A 20,291-nucleotide genomic window follows, 5' to 3' on the forward strand; every position below is an offset into this window, starting at 1 on the left:
TTGTGGTATATGCACACAGTGGAAAACTATTTAGCCATAAAAAATACAATCTTACTATTTGCAGCAACATGGATTGGCCTACAGGGTATTATGCTAAGATAAATAAGACAGAGAAAGACAAATATGACATGATTTCACTTATATGTGGAATCTAAAAAAAAAAGCAAATGAACAACAGACAAAACAGAAATAGACTCATAAATACAGAGAATAGATGGGTGGTTGTCACAAGGAAGGGGAGAAGGAAAGGGACTGGGGAGATGGATGAAATAGGTGGAGGGGATCAAGAGGTACAAGCTTCTAATTATAAAATAAATAAATCACAGGGATGAATGTACAGCATAGGGAGTATGGTCAATAGTAATGGAATAACTTTATACAGGGAAAGATGGTAATTACATTTACTGTGGTATTTCATAATGTATTAAATTCTCAAAGCACTATGTTGCATATCTGAAACTAATATAGTATTTCATATCAACCGTACTCCAGTTAAAATAAGCAAACAACAACAATGAGAAATGTGAGAGGAAACTATAATGCTAAGCCAAAAGAAATCAAAATGTTTATAAAGAACATGAAAAACTTCACCCTAACAAATTAGACCACTTATATTAAATGAAAAAATCCACAGAAGTGCCTAAATAACCAAAATTGACTCAAGAAGAAACAGAAAATTTGGATACATACGAAGTAAAGAAATTGAATTAGAATGAAAAATCTAGGCCTTAATGTCTTCACCAGTAAATTTTATTAAATATTTAAGGAAGAAGAAAATACAAATCCTACACAAACTTTTCCAGAAAAAAGAAACCAAATCAATATTCTTCAGTAGTCTTGGTGAGCATTAAGTGTAAAAATCTCTTAACAATATATTAATACAGCAAATTCAAAAACATACAAAAATTGTTGGTACCATGACTAAGTGGGTTTATCTCAACCATACAAATTTGGCTTATTATCTGAAAATCATAGAATGTAATGAACCATATTAATTGAATGACCACATCATCATTTAAGTGAGCCAAAAAAATCATTTGGCCCAATCAAATATCCAATCATTATAAAAACTCTCAATGAACTAAAAATAAAATGAAACTTCAACTTAATAAAAAGCATGTAAAAAAAAAAACCTTACAGCTAATATTATACTTAATGATAAAAATAATGAATGCTCTCCTCCTAATACTAGAAACATTGCTGGGATAGCTGCTCTTACCACTTCTAACTAACCACATACTGGAGAGTATAGACAGTATGAGAATTTTTTTTAATGTAAATAAATAAGAGACAGTGAATGTTAATATACTGGGAGATTCAATATTAAGACAGCAGTTCTCTCCATATTAATCTATAACTTCAAAGAAAACATTATCAAAATTTCTACAGAATTTTTTTTTTTAGAAATTGACAACAGGCTCCTAAAATTTGTATGGAAATGTAAAGGACCTAGAGTAGCCAAATAAATTGGAAAAAAAAATGTAACAGAACAAATGTGGATGACTTTCACTTCAAGATTTCAAAGCTTGCGATAAAGTTACAATAATCATGACAGTATGGTATTAGAGTAAGGATAGATATATAGATCACAAGAACACAATTGAAAGTTCAGAAATAAACCCTTACTTTTACGGTCAGTTGATTTTCACTAAAAGTGTCCAAGGTGATTTAGTGGGTGAAAAGATGGTCTTTTCAACAATGGTACAGGAGAATGGAATGTCAATAGGCAAAAAAATGAACTTAAATCCTTACCTCACATCCCATATAAAAATTAACTCTGAACAGATCCGAGACTTAAATGAAAAGCAAACACTATGAAACTTCTAGAAGAAAATATAGGAGAAAAATATCGATTACCATGGGCACTGATGTGACACCAAAAGCAAAATCATAAAGAAAAAAATTTGATAAATTGGACTTCTTCAAAATTAAGAGCTTTTGCTTTTTGGAAAACATCACTAAGAAAATGAAAAGTCACGGCATGCACAGGAAAAAAATATATGTAAATCACATATCTGATAAAAGGACTTCTCTCCAGAATTTAAAAACATTCTTACTTCTCTATATAATAATAAGACAAACAGTCCAATTTTAAAGGAGCCATAAGATTTAAAACATTTCACCAAGGAAGACACATGAATGGCTAAACGGAACATAAAAACATGATCAATATCATAGGTCAGTAGACAAATTCAATTTAAATCTCAACTAGAGACCAATGCATACTCACTAGACTAACTATAACTAAAAAAAACCTAATAACCCCCAGTGACAGACAGGATATGGAGTCATAGGACCCTTGTACATTTCTTATATATTTCCTATATAAATTGGTGAAGTCACTTTTAAAAAATTTGACAGTTTCTTAGAATTTCACATATATTTACCATGTATTGAGGCTATTCCACTCCTAGGTATCTACACATGAGAAATAAAAAAAAAAATGTTCATTCAAAACTTTGTGCATAAATGTTTGTCAGAGTTTTATTTTGGTAGCCGTAAACTGGAAGCAATCTAAACCAATGAAAGTATGGACACAATGTAATACTATGGATCACCAAAAAGAAATGAACCACTGATACACACTACAACATTGTTGAACTGCAAAAGTACTATACAAGGTAAAAAAAAAAAGAAAAGCTAGACTCAAAAGCCTATATACTGCATTATTCCATTTAGTTAAATTTCTAGGAAATGCAAATTCTATAGATAAAGAAGGCACTCAGTAGTTAAGTGGGATTGGAGTGGGAAGCTGGGATCAGCAGCAAATGGGCATAAGGGTACTTTTTTGGTTGTGGAAATGTTCTAAAGCTGGATTGTGAGATTTGTTGCACAACTCCCTATAAATTTATAAAGTACTATTGAATTATATATGTGCAATGAATTAATTTTCTGGTATGTAAATTATACCTCAATAAAGCTGTTTAAAAAAAAATGACTACACAGATTTTAGAGGACTACCACTGTAATTCAGACCTCAGAGAAGTGTTTGCTTTGGCCAATTACGCTCTAGATGGAAGCTTCCAGATGTTTGCGTTCTTCTATCCAACAATTGTGGCTGTAAGAAAAAGTATGTGGACACATTGGAAGATGGGTCTAGCTTAATAAATGCAATTGGGAACCAACTCATACCTGTTTAGAATAGTTCAATCTTTTTATGAACTGGACGTTTCCTTTTTCTTGTTGGAGAAAGGTTTTTGAAAATCAGATTAAAGTGTTTTTGATTTGATAGCACACTTTAAGAATGAATAATCTCAGAAGAAAAATGCCTTGGGATTGTTATTTTCATTATTTTAAAATAAATGTGTAATAAAAAGCTGAAAAAGAGCACATTTTAAAGGTAAGATATTGTATCACTTCACTTCTCGTCTGTGTATTCTTTACTCATTCCAACAGCATGTCTGTTTATATTTTCTAAGCTCTGATTTTTGAGAACACATTTCTTTCATTTTATTGAATCTTATTTTTTGGTTGGTAACATTTTTACTATTGCATGAGTCAGAGTTCTCCAGAGAAACACAACTGAGAGGAGATACATACATATACATATATATTTCTCTTCTATTCAGGCCCCAACAAATTGAGTGATGCCCATGCACACTGGGGAGGGCAATGTGCTCCACTGGGTTACCTACCAATTCAAATGCTAATCTCTTTCAGAAACACTCTCACAGACATCCAGAAGTAATGCCTAACCAAACACCTGGGCATCCTTTGATCTAGTCAAGTTGACACATATAATGAACTGTCATAACTATGCTGTCTTATGACTGCCTTCATTACAGATAACAACATTAATTCCTCTTCTTCGGTATCTGGTCCTACTGCTTTTTTCTGCTAGCTTTGTGACCACTGCTCCCATCATGAGGTTGGCCATGCCCACTCTGTGCTTTCATCTTTTCATTTGTAAAATGCTAGATAACATATCAGTGCAATATAATGTTACTTAGAAGACTGAAAGAAATAAAATATTTAAAGTACATAGCACATTCTTGGCCCTCAATAAAGATTAAATTCCTTTGCCTTTTCCACAAATGTTTATTGACAGAATGAATTTTGAAGGTAGGCCAGTTGTAATAAAATCCTTCCATGGAAATAATTTTGCACACAAAAATTATTAATTTTTTTAGGCCTATTATAAAGTCTAGTTTAACCCATGATAGTGCTCTATGGTCTTCAAGCTGGAGTCTATAGATTGCCAAGTGTATACATAGCATTTAGGATATACCAGAAGCCTAGAATAAATGTGACTCATATTTTGGAAGTGGCAGTTTTTATGCATGTAAGTAAGACATTTTTCAAATTTAGGTAGATACAGTAAGGAATAAAATGCAAAATGTTTCATAAACTTTTAAGATAAATCATAAATCTGCAAAAAAAAATCCTCAGAGGGAGGGGTTTGGGGAAATGAGGGGATTACACAGCCTCTGCCCTTTGATGTACTTGGGTGGAAAATCTCACCATCTTTCATCCAGCCTCAGGTACACAATGGTGTTTCAGAATCAACCTATTGAGTTTAGTATTGTTGCTAAGGGATAACATTGCTTTGGACAGTAGTTACAGAGAGATGATTCTATACAGCTTCCACCCTTTTCTCCTACCCTTTCACTCACTGGCCATAACACATCTTGTTGACTTGACTATCTCAAACATTGGGGAAGGAAATCAAACTTAGAGTTCCAAGCAGTAGGAAATGGGAGGTCATGGTTCATGAGTGAGAATCCTAGGTAATAGGAAAAAGGATCGAGGTAAAGGTCTTGCAAGATTTGCAGGGGGCTCAAGCCTTTTACATGTAAGCTAGGAAAGTGAAATCTTGGGAAATGGTAAAGAAGGGAAAGGTCAGGCAGCTTAGCGGACCCTTGACAAATGGCAGGGATGGCTAAGGCCTTTAGCTGCCTGCAGGAAGCCGTCCAGGATGAAGGCTGTGCAGCTCCAAGGACATCCTGCTGACCCTCTGTCATTAGTGCTATTGAGGCAATAAGAGAAATGTAAAGGGGAAGGACACCTGTTTCAAGGAGCATAGATCTGCTGAATTGCTTCAAAAGGGGGAGCTTCTGGTGGCATTGGAGGTAAAGAGTCACACAGAAGAGAAATGAGCCCCCAGTGAGGATGTCTATTCAGAGCAGTCACTGGTAAAGCAGGGATGCCCCTGTCTCAGGCATTCGAGAGCTGGAGACTCCCTACAGACGCATTAGGAGATTGCCTGTGACAAGACAGAGGTATGTGATGTGTACAAATAAATAGTAGAGAGCAAAGGTCATGAACTGGAGACAGGAAAGCACATATGTCTCACAGATGTAGTTTGCTTGGCCGTTCTAGGGCTTTAAAGCAAGAGGGGGGCGTCACATACACATGCTCTCAGAATTATTTGGAGCAAGCATGGCCCTAAAAGATGCAGTAGTCTCAGGATTTATCACAGAGCTGTAAGAGAGCTCAGCCTCAATCTTTTTCTTTAGCTGAAGAAGGTGCTGAGCTGGGAAGAGGGTAGGGGTTGCTGGAGCTGGGGCCAGGTTTGCCCTCGTGGCCCAGGGCTCCCTCCCCACACAGAGAGCTGCAGGCCAGTCAGATGCACAGATGTGTACCTCATGGCGACAGATGCCTTGGGTGCCTCTCCTACCTCAGCACTAGTCAGGCTGTTATTTACACCCTCTCTTCAGTGTTGCTCTCTACCCTTGAGATGTAACTCTGGGAAAAGGCAGAGAAGAACAGTGAAAGTTGTTCAAGTGTAGAGAAATGGGCCCCAGGAAGACAGGCAGGAGAACCTGGATTATATTGCTGGAGGAAGAGAGAAAAACTCAACAGAGCAGTCTCTATAGAAGAGGGTAAAGTTGTCAATAAGGGGCAATTAAGTAAAGCATTGAACCAGGGCTTTAGAAGAGCAAACGAGCTTAAATACTGTATATTCAGATCCCTCATCAAATTGATTTAGAATGAAACGGAGACTCAGCAAGTGTCGGTCACCTCCATGTCTAAAGGTTGTGACAGAAAATGGGGAAGACCCAGGACTCCTTACTCCTCACCCCTTGATTCTTTCTCCCTTTATAGGCCACTGTAAGTATTCTGCAAAGAAAAGAATAACAAATACAGGTCCAAGAAGATTAAGAAAATTGTCCAAAGTTCCCAGTGTGTAAGAGATGAATTCACTGTAAGGCAAACTTCTACATTCCCCTGTCAGCCTGATCATTAAATCATTCTTTTGCTCGGAAGCTTTGGTAAAACCTGGACTTTTCCATACATTTTATGCCAGAAGCTATCAGTCTATCTAGAACAAGGTTTCTCTGGCTAAAAGGACTTTTCACAAAGATGCTGAAGGTTTCTCTAACAGACTGTGCCAAAATCTATGAAACACACACACACAAAAGCTATTTTCTACTGTGTGAAGATTAGGTTTTTTCTGATGGGATATTTTTCTTTTTCTTTTTTGGCCAGTGAGAATGCAAGCTTTCCATATGCTTGGTTGTACTAAGCAGTAGCCAAGGAAACAATAACATTTGATTTGACTTTTGTTTCTGCTCCCTGTAACTTGAGTTGACAGGCCCAGGTTACCTTCATTTCCATAGTGCGTTCTGTTCCACCAGACACTCTTGCTACCAGACAGCTCTCTGCCTTGCACCTGGAAGTCTCAGTTAGAGGCTGGGGACAATGGCAGGATCCTCCACATTAGGAAATTAGGACATCCTTTCAGCACCATGCTGTGAGGGCCCCTGGCATAGAGTTACAGATCAGATAGGCATCAGGATGGTGCAAAGCTGTCTTTCCTTTCCTCTCATTTTCCCTCCTCGTCTCCCCCACAACCGTCTTCAATAGCGAACATTATCTGAGTGTTTTCAGCAAGCTATTAAGCTCCAAACAAGAAGCAAATGACTCTTTCATTTTCTTCCAGGAAACACAGCCAATATTAAGCCAGGGCCCCAGGTTTGTAATTCTGAGATCAGAGTCAACATCTCAACAGACGGCAAAGGACTTGTCATCTCGGCTGGCCTGGGCCTCTGAGGGCGTAGCGGAGTACACTGTGCTTTCCTGATCTCAGGCTCACAGCAAGCCTGCTTCCCTCACTACCAAGTGGTAGCCTTTCCGGTGACTGGTACACTGAGTTCTTCCTGAATTCACCTCCAGATTGCTCCAACAGTTCAGCAGCAACCTGTTTGCCCTCAATTGACTATTTTTATTTTATTATCATTGTTTTTGGTCTCTTCATCAAGATTAGATGTGATTTTACAAAAACTACAGGCCATTTATATTAATAAAATCCTGGTATTTTCCAAGTTAAAATGAACCCATCACAGAACTGATCACTGGTAGTTGATGATAAAACTTTGGTCAATTCTAGGCAAACCCTTAAAATTGTTAAGGGGTTACTGAGTTTAGAAAGCCTGTTGGTTATGTAAAATGATTTAACTAAAAGTAAGAGTTCAGGAGAAAGTGACCCAGATACTATCAACTACTCTCTCCCAGCCCCATTCTATTTGATCAGTGACTAGTGTATTTCTTTATTTCTTGGGATAAGAGTCATGGCACCATGGATGCTTTATTGTTATTGTTGATTAGTTATGTCAGAGCATTTTTGCTTTTCTCTTGATTTTAATAAAACAACAGAACTTTTTAATTGAATTATAATTTCTCTCAACTGCATGCTGAAAGGTGTTAAACCAAATCTTGCTCTCATACTTTCAGAAGCAGGGGATGCACTGCTGAGGGACTTGAAATACCAGAAATGTCACCCTTTATATTTCATTCCTATTATATCAAAGATTTTTTTTCTCAGAAATGCAATGTTAATTATGGAGAAGAATATAGACCATCTGCTATGGATTATAGATTGCTCCAAAAGTTAACTATCTTGGAAAGAGTACATATTTTAGTAGGGAATATGTAATGGTAATTTCTTATTTCCTTTACATAACATACTTGAGCTTCATTTTTCATATTGTTATAATGGAATGCATCTTAGAGATATATGTCACTGAATATAGAATTTCTCTTTTCTCTAAAAAGTTATCTAATCTGTGATGTGTTCTACATTTAATGGCATCTTGCAAATGAAAACGTGGTGATTATAATATTTTGTATCATCTGCCACTGCAAAGCACTTTCAGCTCTGCTCATTTGCAGGTAATGTGCACATTCTGTATATATGTGTACCTGGTTTCTACAGAAAAATGACATCTTGTCTTCCAATACCAATTCAAATAATCAGAATTCCCTTGATAGTAAAAGAGAACATGCCAAAGAAAACTCAGAGCAGAGTTCAGAAAAGGATAGGCATACAGGTGCAAGCTAAGACTATTAAGAAATGCATCTCCGGGTGAAGCAAATGCTCCTCCCCAGCTCCTTATACAAGTAATTTCTCTGACACTGAGCTCTCCTGTGTACAACCAAGACAGTAAAGCTACTCTCTCAAGACCCCAGGGGACCTCTTGTGACTCCTTTAAGCTCAAGTTCAATAGCAGGATTAGTCAAAACTTTGACTGTAATTTTTTTTTTACACCAAATAGTGTTTGGCCCAGAATAGATGACTGATGTTTCTTCTCCGTTGTCTACAGTACTGTTTCTAATGTCAAACTTCAGAGTGTGCTGCATTCCGATCTGTAATGCCGGACGTTACAGAAAAAGTGATTGCTCGGAAAGCAGGGAGGACAATGGCTTTTAAAGGACTCTCAGTATTCATGAGCATAATGGTGGGTAAAGGCAGTTTCAAAAGCAATTTGAAATAATTTAAAGAGATGATGTATTGCAAACCCAACACTTCCCTTGGAAGTCACAGTACTATTGTATTGTATTTTATGTTAATGACCCGAATTAGACTTGTTGATATTTGGTACTGTGATTCTGGGGACACCAGGAAACGAGAGCCTTTTGGGTGGTATCAGTTGTTTTCAATTATGTGTTCCCCTATTTATCTAAGTCTGATTTCACTTTAATTAATCTCAGTCAAGCAGAGATTATTGCCGTGCATATCATGGCATGGATTAATACCTGTCAGCACTGCCATTCCTCAGAAAAAGCAGGGAGCATTGTTTGCCTAATGGCTGACATCCTTCTCCAGCTACTTAATCATAGTTCCTATTTCAGGGTACTATTCAAATCTCTGACTTTCCCTGGAATGATTATAATGCCCCATTCAAATAAAGAATGACAACTACCCACATGATATATTTATGCTCCTAGTTAAATATTTAACATCAAATCAAGATTGGGAAAAGTATAAAGACCCAATAGTGTATAAGACATTTATAAATTATGCTTCTGATGAATGCTTGGTCCAGGTTTTTGATATCCCCTTGGTTAATAGATTTTTAAATTTCATCCAATATAGGGACTCATAAGCAGTGGCACACATAAAACATGCCAAGTCACCAGCAACAGAGTATTCTAAAGGCTGGCAGTCATCTTGTCAGTAAATCTACTTTGTCCCGTGTGTAGCAATTTCCTGAGAAGGCAGCTGAGTCTCCTCTGCATTGTGATCAATATTGTTCTGTGAAAGCAACAGCAGAGAATGTGTTAACTCTGTTGATGAGAAGCTGGCTTAGAACACAGGAATTCACATCAGGGATTTATCAAAAGAAAAACTGTGATGCAAAAGATTACCGTCCCAACACTCCATGTCCCCAATAAATCTTTTTGTGAGTCTATTAATACACTAGGCTGAAAAATATATTTTTTTCTTCCTAGACCCAGGCATGCTAACAGGGAATTCATTGTTCTAGGAAACACTTCTTTCTTTCTCAAGAATCCCACCAGCTCAAAGTAAAGCAGCAATGATACAGAAAAACATTTCGCACCACACAGATGCCATGCCCGTAAGAACTAGCCTGGAATGTCTTTCCTTCAGAAGATGTAGCTATTTCATAACTATCCTAAAGAACTGCCAGTGACTCTTCTCCTGCCACACCCGATATCCCTTAATTCTATAGGATTCAGGGGTCATTTCCCTGGTTGCCTCTGATGAGAGAAACCATGGAAAGATGCAGAACATCTCAGCAAAGCACTTAAGGCCCTGCATTTAAAAACATCTGATTTTCATTTTTCCTTTGGCATTTTCACACATATCCTTTTACAAACTTGATTCATTTCTTTTTAGCTCTGGAAAAAAAATCTCTGGCTAGAATAAGAAATCAGGAATGTGGGAACTCATACATTGTGTGCATGTGTGGTTAGTGGTATGTGTGCCATTTGTACACACCACTGATGGGGGAAGTTAAATCATTTTGGCATGGTTTGTGTCAAGAGTACCCAATGTGCCAATTCCAGGTCTTTGAAGTAACATTCCGTACAACCTGTTATTGAAGCATTTCTTGCCAGCTTAAAGTAGAGGAAGTACCTACTGAAAGAGGAATATTTTCCTTTTCTTGCCATTCAAGCTATACAGGGACATTCTTTCAACTGATCTGAAAAAAAGAACTTCTAAATGTTTTTATTTTCTTTCCATCTGGTGAGGACATCATAACTTGTGATATGAGTAATTTTTCTTCTTAAGTTTTCCTTTTGCCTCTCATCTCTTCTAAAGTAGGATTTAATAAACAGATGTGTAATAAGAAATGGTTAATGTGGGCAGAAACAGTTAATAGAAGAGCCCACTGCAAGAGGTGAGTGGCTGGCTTAGAGGTAAAAACTTGGAAGGATAAAGTCTACCTTCTGGTTCAGAGGATTAAGGGTTCAAGTCCCAAGTCCAAGCAGAGACTCCAGAAGCTCTAGCATCCTGCTTCCTCTCTTGACACTTTACAGACTGCAGGAGCTGACTGCTGCCACGCCGTCTCCCTGCTTGGGAGGCAGAGGGAGGGGTACTCTGCCAGGGCAGATGGCACAGAAACAGGCCTGGCTGACAGCAGACCTTTTTCTTTGTCTCCCAGGTTCATGGATTTGTGGATAGTTTTTTCACAGTTTATTCTACTGGGCTTATAATGTGCTAAGAAGTAAAAAGTCCACATGATATAATTTTAAAAGGTGTATCAACTGTGTACATCAGGACATTAGGTTTTATCACCATGTCCAAAGGGTACTGAGCCTGCACCCCAGGGGAATGCATAAAGGGGAGGTAGTCAGATTGGGCTGTGAGCTAAGTGGTTGTTGGAAGAAACAAAAAGGCCTACATTGTCACCAGCTTCCTCATCAGGTCAAAAAGGTGCTGGCTAAGAAACCTTACCCTGTCACCACCTGGGTAGCTGGGTGCTTCCTGAGCAAAAAAAACCCAGAAAACTTTCTATAAGTATCACATGTAACAAAGCTGTCAAATGACTCCCAAGAGGCACCTGCCATTCACCTCCTTCTTTGACATTCCATTATCATAAAATCTGTTTGTTCTTTTTTTTTTTAATCCTGTAACCCCACCCCAACCAGCCATTCCCTAGGACTCAGAGAAAGAAAAAGAGAGAAAGCTATCAGCTGTAAGACAAGAGGCACAGCCTGGGGTCCACCTGGATATTTTGTCTCCTTTGCCACTTCTGTCAGTGTAATGAGAGCTCACAGCATCCGGGTGTGATTTCTGTTAGAGGCACCTGCTCATGAGGTTCAGTCCACGTTTGCAAATCCCCTTTCCACATCCCTGGTGATGACCAATGGATCGCCCTATTCAGAATCAAGAATTGAAGGCCTCTACAAAACCAAAGTGAACAATCTGCAACAGCCCCAAATAAAGGTAGTGTTTCTAGGATTCAGGAGCTACTTTTTCTCCCCAACTTGCACACTTTTACAAATCACCACTAAGATGTGAAGCCATCTTTCTAGAGAAACCCCAGCCTTCCGGAAGCTTCATAAAGGTCTCTCTGCATTCTTTTCAAGTGCCTCAGATGCTTTGTGCTTTGGGATTCCTGAGGACCATAAAAGGGGAGCAGCCAAGCAGATAGGGCCTTTGTGGTTTGCAGCCGGCATGCAGGTCTCCCAGGTGGGAGGGGTGCCAACTCTTCAGTGCGTGAACCGAGGCAGGGACAGAGAAAAGAGGGAAGAGAGACAGAGCTTGAAATTCACATTAGCTGTTCTCCAGCAAGTTTCCTTAACTGAGTCTTGCCAAGCAGAGAGGTTCAAGAAGCTTCGGGGCCAAGTGGGAGCCTCTCTGAGATGCCAGGAGTGTTGGGACGGACTTGAGGGATGGATAAGAGGCACTGCATCGACTGCTTATGTCAGGAGCTGTGCTGGTCACTTTACTCTGTTTCACTTGATCCTCCTTGACAACTCTGAGAAGCTGGCATTGTTCCTCCCATTGTGTGAATGAGGAAAGGGAAGTTCCGGGAGGCGATGTAACCACACCAAGACCAGGCTGGTGGCAGACTGGCAGTAGTGATGGGATATGAGCCTTGGACTCCGGTTCCAAAGAATATGCTTTGTCCACTAAACCGGTTCCTCTCACACTTTTGTTCTGAAGTTTTCTAAGGACAGAAGAGATAATTAGGCCCTGGTGGTGGTGGGTGCTGGTGGTGGGTGCTGGTGGTGGGATTTGCAGCTTCTGGTGTTGTAGAATGTAGTTGCTCAGAGCAAGGGCTAACTTCTACAGGTCTCATGTTTTCCCTTAAAACTAAATGACAATGTTGCATATAATCCACAGTATATTTGTTTTGTACATAACAACATAATTTCCCATCTGCACTTTAAAGCATAACTGACTGTTCAGAAGAGGAGGCCTGTTCAGACGATAGCTTTGTCTCCTGGGCACAGGCGGTTGTGAAGACTGTGTGTGCTCTGGTGGGGCAGGCGTCCGGCGGAGGAAGGGCCACACTGCCCGGTGCTGCTCGCTCACGGGGGGTTACAGTCAGAGATGGCCCTGTGCTGAGTGTGCTGCCAAGGGCGTGTGCGGATGCTATAGAAGATTGGACCAGAGGAGGCTAAATGAATGCTAATTTTCTGTGGAACTAATATAACAAAGATTAAGGGTAAGGTTATGAAGTCAGGCCTGGGATTTGAATCTGGACTCTAACATTTGCCAGCTCTGTGAGCTGAGGCAAGTGACAACTTCTCTAAGCCCCCACACATTTCCTAATCTATAAAAAGTTGTACATATAATAGGATAGGGACAGGAGAAGGGATAGAGAGAGCAGGCTCTGTAGCTTGTTAGCACTCTTAAGTGGGAGGTCCTCTGAACCTCAGTCTGCTGCCTGCCATGTTACCGACTTACAAACTGCCATCCCTGAGGTGCACATTAGTTGAGTGAGAGGAAACCAGAACATTGGTTCATAGTTTTGTTTTTTTTTTTAAGCAAATTACTGTATCGTAAAAGTAAGAAAGAAAAAGTGTTAAAATGTGTTCTAATGATGTCTGATACTTAAATGATGAATGACTGTGTTTTGTAGACACAAAATAAACCCATAAATGATTAAAAAATAGTCCATCTGACCTTCCTCATAGGGAAAGCACGAGGCTGAGGGATGCCCGTGGCCTCCCTCCCGCTTTCCCCCATGAAGAGGTGACTGCAGCTCTCTGCCTGCCGCCACACGATGAAAGACTATGAGCCATTTCCTCCGCAGCAAACACAAATGTTTGGGTTCCCTATTTTCTGCCCAGGGACAGGTCTGCACACCATGGGAGCAACAGTGAGCCCCACTGCCATGTTTCTTCCCCTCACAGTGTTGTAGGTGCCGGGTTTAGGCTACAGCACCGGGTGTCCACCAGGGTTCTCTTCTTCCTGTGTGGTCGTGCGCATAAGAGTTTGACCTCCTCATGGTTAGTGCAAGTAATAAGAACAAGTGATAAAATATGGTAAGGAAGTCTGATTTCACACAGAGGAAGAGAAAAACCAATGACAAAGTATCCTTTTTTTTTTTTTTGGTGAGTCAAACACTGTAACCCCATTTCTAAGCTGACTAGTCATTTGCAATGGTCAGAAGTTTAGAATCTGGAAGAGCCTGTCTCCTAGTGTTAGCAGAGCCAAAATCCATCAGGAGTATCTGGTGCTACTTCCAGCACTCGTCATATCACCGGCCATACTGATGAACAGCCTTCCTGCCCTGGGTTGGATCGAGATACCCCCAAGTGTTTTTGTGCTTTATCTTCATTATCATTATTCTTCTTACTAAAAAAAAAAACAAAACATGAATTTTGCTTTCTGTTTGAAAGATCAATGCAATAGGCACAATTTGCAAACAGTCAGATCCCTGCCCCAGATGAATTTATAATATAGAGTCACAGCAACGGATGGGTGACTTGATAAAACATATTCCAAGTGAGTGGCATTGCAGTGACTTCTTAGAAGGAGCTGGTTCACAAGATAATTGGATCCTTGGTGGGAAAACAGGTAAGCCAGTGAGTTACCATTCAATAATCTGTCATTTTTGCTGACCAGTTTATTTCACACAACTACCATTTGGGTGTAGCGAAAGGGGCCAAAAAAAGACCTTTCTAGTAGAAGCTCATCAAGAGAGTTATTGTAGGAGTGACCAAAATGTTAGTGAGTAGAGCTCCTTATCTTGGCTAATGGAATATTTCCTCTTGGTGGAAATCGGCTGTTCTGCCAAGAACCCAAGGGAGTGACTGGGAGGTTTTTGCGTGTTATGTAAGCAAGTTTATTTTGGGAGCTTGGGGTATGGTGAACTGTTGCCTTTAACCACATCTGCTCTATTTCCATAATGACCCCTTCATTCCTGGGTTGTGTGGAAATGGCCTGCATTAGTGCTAAGTCATTAAGAGGTAGGAAGGCACCAAAATGACTGAGATGCTCTGATGAAGTTTGTGGAACTTTGCTCAGAAAGCAGCATATTTATCTGGAAACTTAAAGACACTAGCAGTTCAACCAATCTATTGCTTTTGGATAACTACTCACAAATGCATCTGGACGTGTTGTACTTTACTCAACTTCTGTTCTCTGAGCACAGATCTTTATCTTTTTCACTTGACTTAGTTAAAGTATCATCCAGACTTTCTTAGTGAATTCATATGCTTCACACTTAAAATCCAAGCAGTTACATCTTTGCATCTGGGATGTTCACATATCTCTCAGATTTTCTCTGCTCTGTGTGCATATTGCTTCCTCCTTTATACGGCTCTGCTGCCTCGCCTGCTCTTCTGAATCTATTCGTTCCACATTCATAGAGCTGGGGCTTGATCTGTTCTCTCAGTTTTCCTCTTTTAACTGCTTGACAATTATTAAAGTATAATTTTCAAAAAAGGTAAAAAAACATGATCCTTAGGCACACATGAAACACACACACAATGGTTCTATTCAATTTATCAAAAAATAGAGGCACCAAGTAAGATGTTGAAATCAATCCAAAGAGCATTTAAAATGTCACCTATTTAGTGAAATAGTATTTGACAAAAAATATTAGGATTAGACTTCTGGGTTAGATATGATACAGGTAATATGGAACAGGCCCATAACCCTAGTTCACACCGGAATTCATTCTAGATAGCAAGTATTTGCATCTCAATTGGATAGAAATCTTCCATGTTAGCCTCTGCGGCTACAGAACTGTAAATTGTCAAAAATAAAAAGCAGTCAAAAGTGCAGCCTAGTACTCTATTATTATTCAGTAACATCTTTTCCGAATGTATACCAATTTTGGAGGCACAATCTAGAGTCACATTAAAACACACACGTACACATACACAAAGCTCTCTTACTGGATTCCTCATCTCTTGTCATCTCTTCCTTATCTCTCTCATCCCTGTTCACAGCCAAAGTACTAAAAAATTTCATCTAGTTTCATTGGCTCCATTTTCTCACCTCATTTAATTACATCCACTCCAATAAGAAATCTGGTCCCATTCTACTTTTTTTTTTTCCAGCTTTTCCTCTGGTTACCAGTGACTACTGATTTCTAGATCCAAACAGTACTTTTCATTCCTTATGTTATTCAACCTTTCAGCAAATGTTGAATTTTTGACAACACGCTCCTTGATACATTTTCTACCTTTGGCTTATGGGACCTAATTCACTCACAGCTTTTCTCCTGCTCCTTGGGGAGATTCTTTCTTCTTCTACTTTGTCGGATTATTCTCTACTAATCTGCCATTAAATGTTGCGATTTCTCTAGGTTAGGTACTAGGCCCTCTTCTATTTTTCCTCTCACATACCATCCAGGTTAGTAACTCCAAGTTACCCCATTAGCAAATGAAGCACAAAGTTGTATACCCAGGCTAGATACTTCAGCCCACATACCCATCTGCCTACCTGACAGCCTCTTGAATTCCCAAAGATTTCCCAGAGACATCTCAGGTTCAATATGCATAAACATGGAGTTATGAATTCCACCCCCAACACTCCTAATTCCTGATTAAAGCTAATCTCCTTCCAGGGTACCATATCTCATGAATGCCACCTATTCAGTTATACAAGCAAAATCTAGGAGGTAACCAAGTCCTGCCCCCTTCAGACTCAGGGTAGATGTCCACCTCCATGCTGAGAACCCTTCGGGAGTTCAGTGAAATGGGCCTTTAGAATTTAGAATTTAGAACAATCCACAAAGGAAGTGTTCAATTATTAAATATGCCAATTATGCCTGAGAGATGCCAGATAATTTAGATTCTCCTGATACTCAGTGAAATGTACATCCTAATTCCAAAAGGATGCATATGGGAGTCAGAGTTTCAAGGTAAGACCCAGGCTATTGGTCCAAAGAAGGGCTAGATATGGGCATGGGGGGCACACTGTTGACTGGGATGGGCTAGTGCTGCTTTCCCTCAGGTACCCAGGGAAGAAATCAGGATCATGTTCTAAAAAGAGTTGAAGCCAAGTTGAAGGAAAATTCCTATTTTTTTCTTCTTTCTTAATGATGTTTACTTTTTTATTATGATTACAAAAATAAATACTCTTTGTAAAAACTCTTTTGAAAGTACTGAAAAATGCAAAATATAAATCACCTTAAACTCATCAGATGAAACAGTTAATATTTTGTTGTATTTTATTTTAAATATTTCTCTATATTTACATACAAATAACTACTATGCATTTATATATTTTATTAAAAGTAGGTCCCGTCTATATATATAATGCTGAAGATGGAATTTCAACTTCAAAGACAACTTTTAGAACTAGTTAATTTTTTTAGAGATTTACCCTTCTAAGGTCTACTCTTTGGTGCCAATTTAAGCATACTGGACGAAGAAATCACCTTGCAATGCTTCCTTTTCTGCTTGCCATTTTTCTGCCTTCCCATGTCTTTGGGCTCCAGTGAAGAACCACACTTGGTACCTAGAGCCCTAGCAAGAATAACAAAGTTCTGGCCAAAAGCAGCCCATGAGAAGAATGTTTGCACAAGAAGTGAGGGTATACTTGAGACACAACAACTGCATGCTAACAATAAAATTGATTTTTTTACATACATTATCTATTCCTGACCTTCATCCATATTTTTATTTTATGATGAACTTACAAGATGAGATTATAACAGGAATGGTGGAAGTAGGAAGCAGCATGTAGGTGAATGTGGAGGAATTAGATGCACGTCACTCAAGGAAACATGTACCCTGTTATGAAATCCCATTACATGAATGGGTATGCATGCCATCAGATGATCAAAACTGTAATGTAGGGAAAACTTGGCTTCAAACACTAATCAGAGTCTAGGGACTATTAACACCATTTAGCTCTTTTCTTTTTACCTGTTTTATATTGACTCTGATTACTAGTAAAGCTAACACTTCTTCTTAAATATAGTTTAAAAATAATTTTAAAATAACACAGAATAAATATAACCCCAGAATTATTTGATGACAAATTTATTTATATATTTATTTCTGCCTAGGTGGGAAAATGTGTTAGAAGAAAGTCCTTACACTTAAGGATTATTGGCATTGTTATAATTATATATTATTATAATAAGGATTACAGTGATTTCCAATACTTCAGAGTTTATAGTTTCAACTCCTTGTTGGTATTAATGGAAACATGTGGCCATATACAATGTTGGAGTGACAGTTTCAGATTAAGTGTTTGTGAGTGAATTCTCCCTGAGGAGATACTTACCAAACAGGAGCTGATTTCTTAAAAGTGGCCTTAAATATCCCTAGGCAGTAGGCAGAGCACTAATCACCCGTAATTGCTGGTAGGGAACTACTCACATGGCCAGAGTTACTCTACCTTTCCCATGAGGGATCCAGAGAACCGCACTTTTCCTTTGACAAAAGTGACAGACTGGCTAAGTATTCATCAAATCCATTTCCTCTTTCTTCTGGGCACAGAGCCAGAGTACATTTCCCAGCCTTTCTTGCAGCTAGGTGTGACCTTGTGACTGAATTCTTGCCCAGAGAACATGGCAGAAATGACAAGACCACAGGCCCAATCACACCTCCCTCTCTCCCTCCTTCCCGCCACCCCCCCAAGCTGGACTCTGCACCTGGGACCACTGGAGCAGCCACAAGTGGGAAGGAGACTGGGCCCCCAAATCACTTCTTGAAAGACTGACAATCACTTAAATAGCTGTATTCATTAGCAGTAAATGAACTTCGATTCTCTAATGCTGCTGAGATGTTGGTGGGGTTAACAGGTAGGGTTATCTTAACTAACATGACCATCAAAGTGGTTTTCAGTACCTGGGTGTTCAGATTATCTGCCGTGATATGACACAAGGTCATTCCTAAGAGGGCTAACCTTCTTGTCTATCTTTAACTTTACCATTTCTATCACTTATTCTTCCAGCTCACTAGGCAAGCATTTGTTGTTCCCTCAACTTAATACATATTTAAATTCTTTACATTTGTAAATTGTTTTGTGTCAGCCTGGGGTGCCTTTCCTCAGCCTATCCATCCTAAAAGGAAAAATGCTTTGCCTCCCTCAAGAAACAATTTAAATGCCACTTGTCTGTGAAGCCACTCAAGTATCCCCACACTCCTCCTTGGCCCCCTCCCTTCATCCAACCATTCATCCACCTGGCAATTCATTCGGCAAGTGTTTACTGCGCAGTGTGTCGAGCCCCAAGCAGTGGAGGCTCAAAGGTGAGCAATGTTATCTCTTTCTACGGCAAACTCAGGGTCCTGTGTGGGAGGACAGGCCCATAGATGATTCTTACAATGCGAAAAGCAAAACTGCAGAGGAATACCAGCTACCATGAGGCAAGAGGAGGCGTTTTTGAATTTTCCTCCTTCCCCTGGAACATATTCGACTGGCTCTGTGCATGACAGCATCCACCTCGCCTGCCAGTCCCAGGGGTTCCTCAAACCCTCACGCTTATTCTTCATACCAATGTTCATACACTGTCTCTCTTTTACTGTGGGCTTGTTTGCTGGATTGCCTGCCTCCCACATTGGGATGTGAGAATCCAAAGGACAGGAGGTGACCTTTCCTTTCACCATTGTCTCTCTGAATCTAGCACAGTGACTTGCACACAGTAGATGCTCTATAAGCACTTGTGGAATAAATGAATGCACACATAGAACCAACCAGTCTGGGGACAGGCTATTAGGAGGTTTCCTGAAGGAGCTGATGCCTGATCCAAATTATAAGGGATAAGCAGGAAACAGAAAAAGGGAGATTCCTGAGAGGGTAGAGTATAAATAAGAAAGAACATAAAACATGGCCTGATGTTTGTGGAACATCATTCATCCAACAAGAACGTTCTTTGAATTCTAGAAGTATTTCACAGTAACACTTACGACACCATACCATTACTATATTTTTTTCAACATCTCCATGGGCTTGAGGGGCAGAAACTGATTTTTACCTTGTGTCCCCAGCTCCAGACTTTATCATTGATGTAAATGGTAAGCAGTTGAAAAGGAGGATAATTAATTCACAGTATTTCTGGCCATTTTTTTTTTAGAAAAGATAGGTGATACTCAGCATAAAAAATATGAGTCAAAATTTATGCTAACAGAAACTGTAGTCCTAGAAGAGAAAAAGGATCTCTTTTCTCTTTCCTCTGGCCAGGTCAGCGTGGAACATATTTCAGAGTCCTTTCTTCCCACAAAACGAGGGTTGCAAAACTAAAGTTGATAACAGATTTGAGCTGAGCTCCCACAGATCCTTACAGAAGCCTGGTCTGCACAGTGAGAGGTTAAAAGACAAATGTTGTAAAAGAAAACACCCTTATACTGAGCAGAGTAATAGTATGGATATAGCCTGAAAATGGCTTAGTTTCACTTTCAAGAAAAGTAGAAACAAATGCACATAATTTAAAGCTGAATCTTTGGGAGAAAAACAAAATGAGGCTTTAAATACATTATGTATCTTGAGACTAAGGAAAAAATACCCTAGACCTTTAAAAGGTGTCTTTCCCCTGTCTTTTCTGATAATAAAAAATATAGTTATATATATGTTCAGTGTAAAGTATTAAGATGAAAGAAAAATTATGTTAAATTCTACTAACCAGCATTAAACAGTTCATTTTTTTGTGTGTCTATCCTACCAAATTTTAAATGCACATATATAA

At 39.2% G+C, this 20,291-nt stretch overlaps 1 long non-coding RNA gene across 4 annotated transcripts in view; it reads right to left on the minus strand.

Annotated features, from left to right (window-relative positions):
- LOC108384545 (uncharacterized) overlaps positions 1–20,291 on the minus strand; it is a 758,195-nt gene that overhangs the window by 219,477 nt on the left and 518,427 nt on the right. For 3 of the 4 annotated variants that reach the window (XR_005063373.2, XR_012130744.1, XR_012130752.1), the window contains one exon: positions 916–13,999. The exons of the other annotated variant lie outside the window; for it this stretch is intronic. This is a non-coding gene — a long non-coding RNA (uncharacterized lncRNA). Of the gene's footprint in view, positions 1–915; positions 14,000–20,291 lie in introns of those variants that run through there. 4 annotated transcript variants of the gene reach the window in all.

This window comes from Manis javanica, chromosome 1, assembly GCF_040802235.1.
Source record: "Manis javanica isolate MJ-LG chromosome 1, MJ_LKY, whole genome shotgun sequence".
Lineage (NCBI taxonomy): Eukaryota > Metazoa > Chordata > Mammalia > Pholidota > Manidae > Manis > Manis javanica.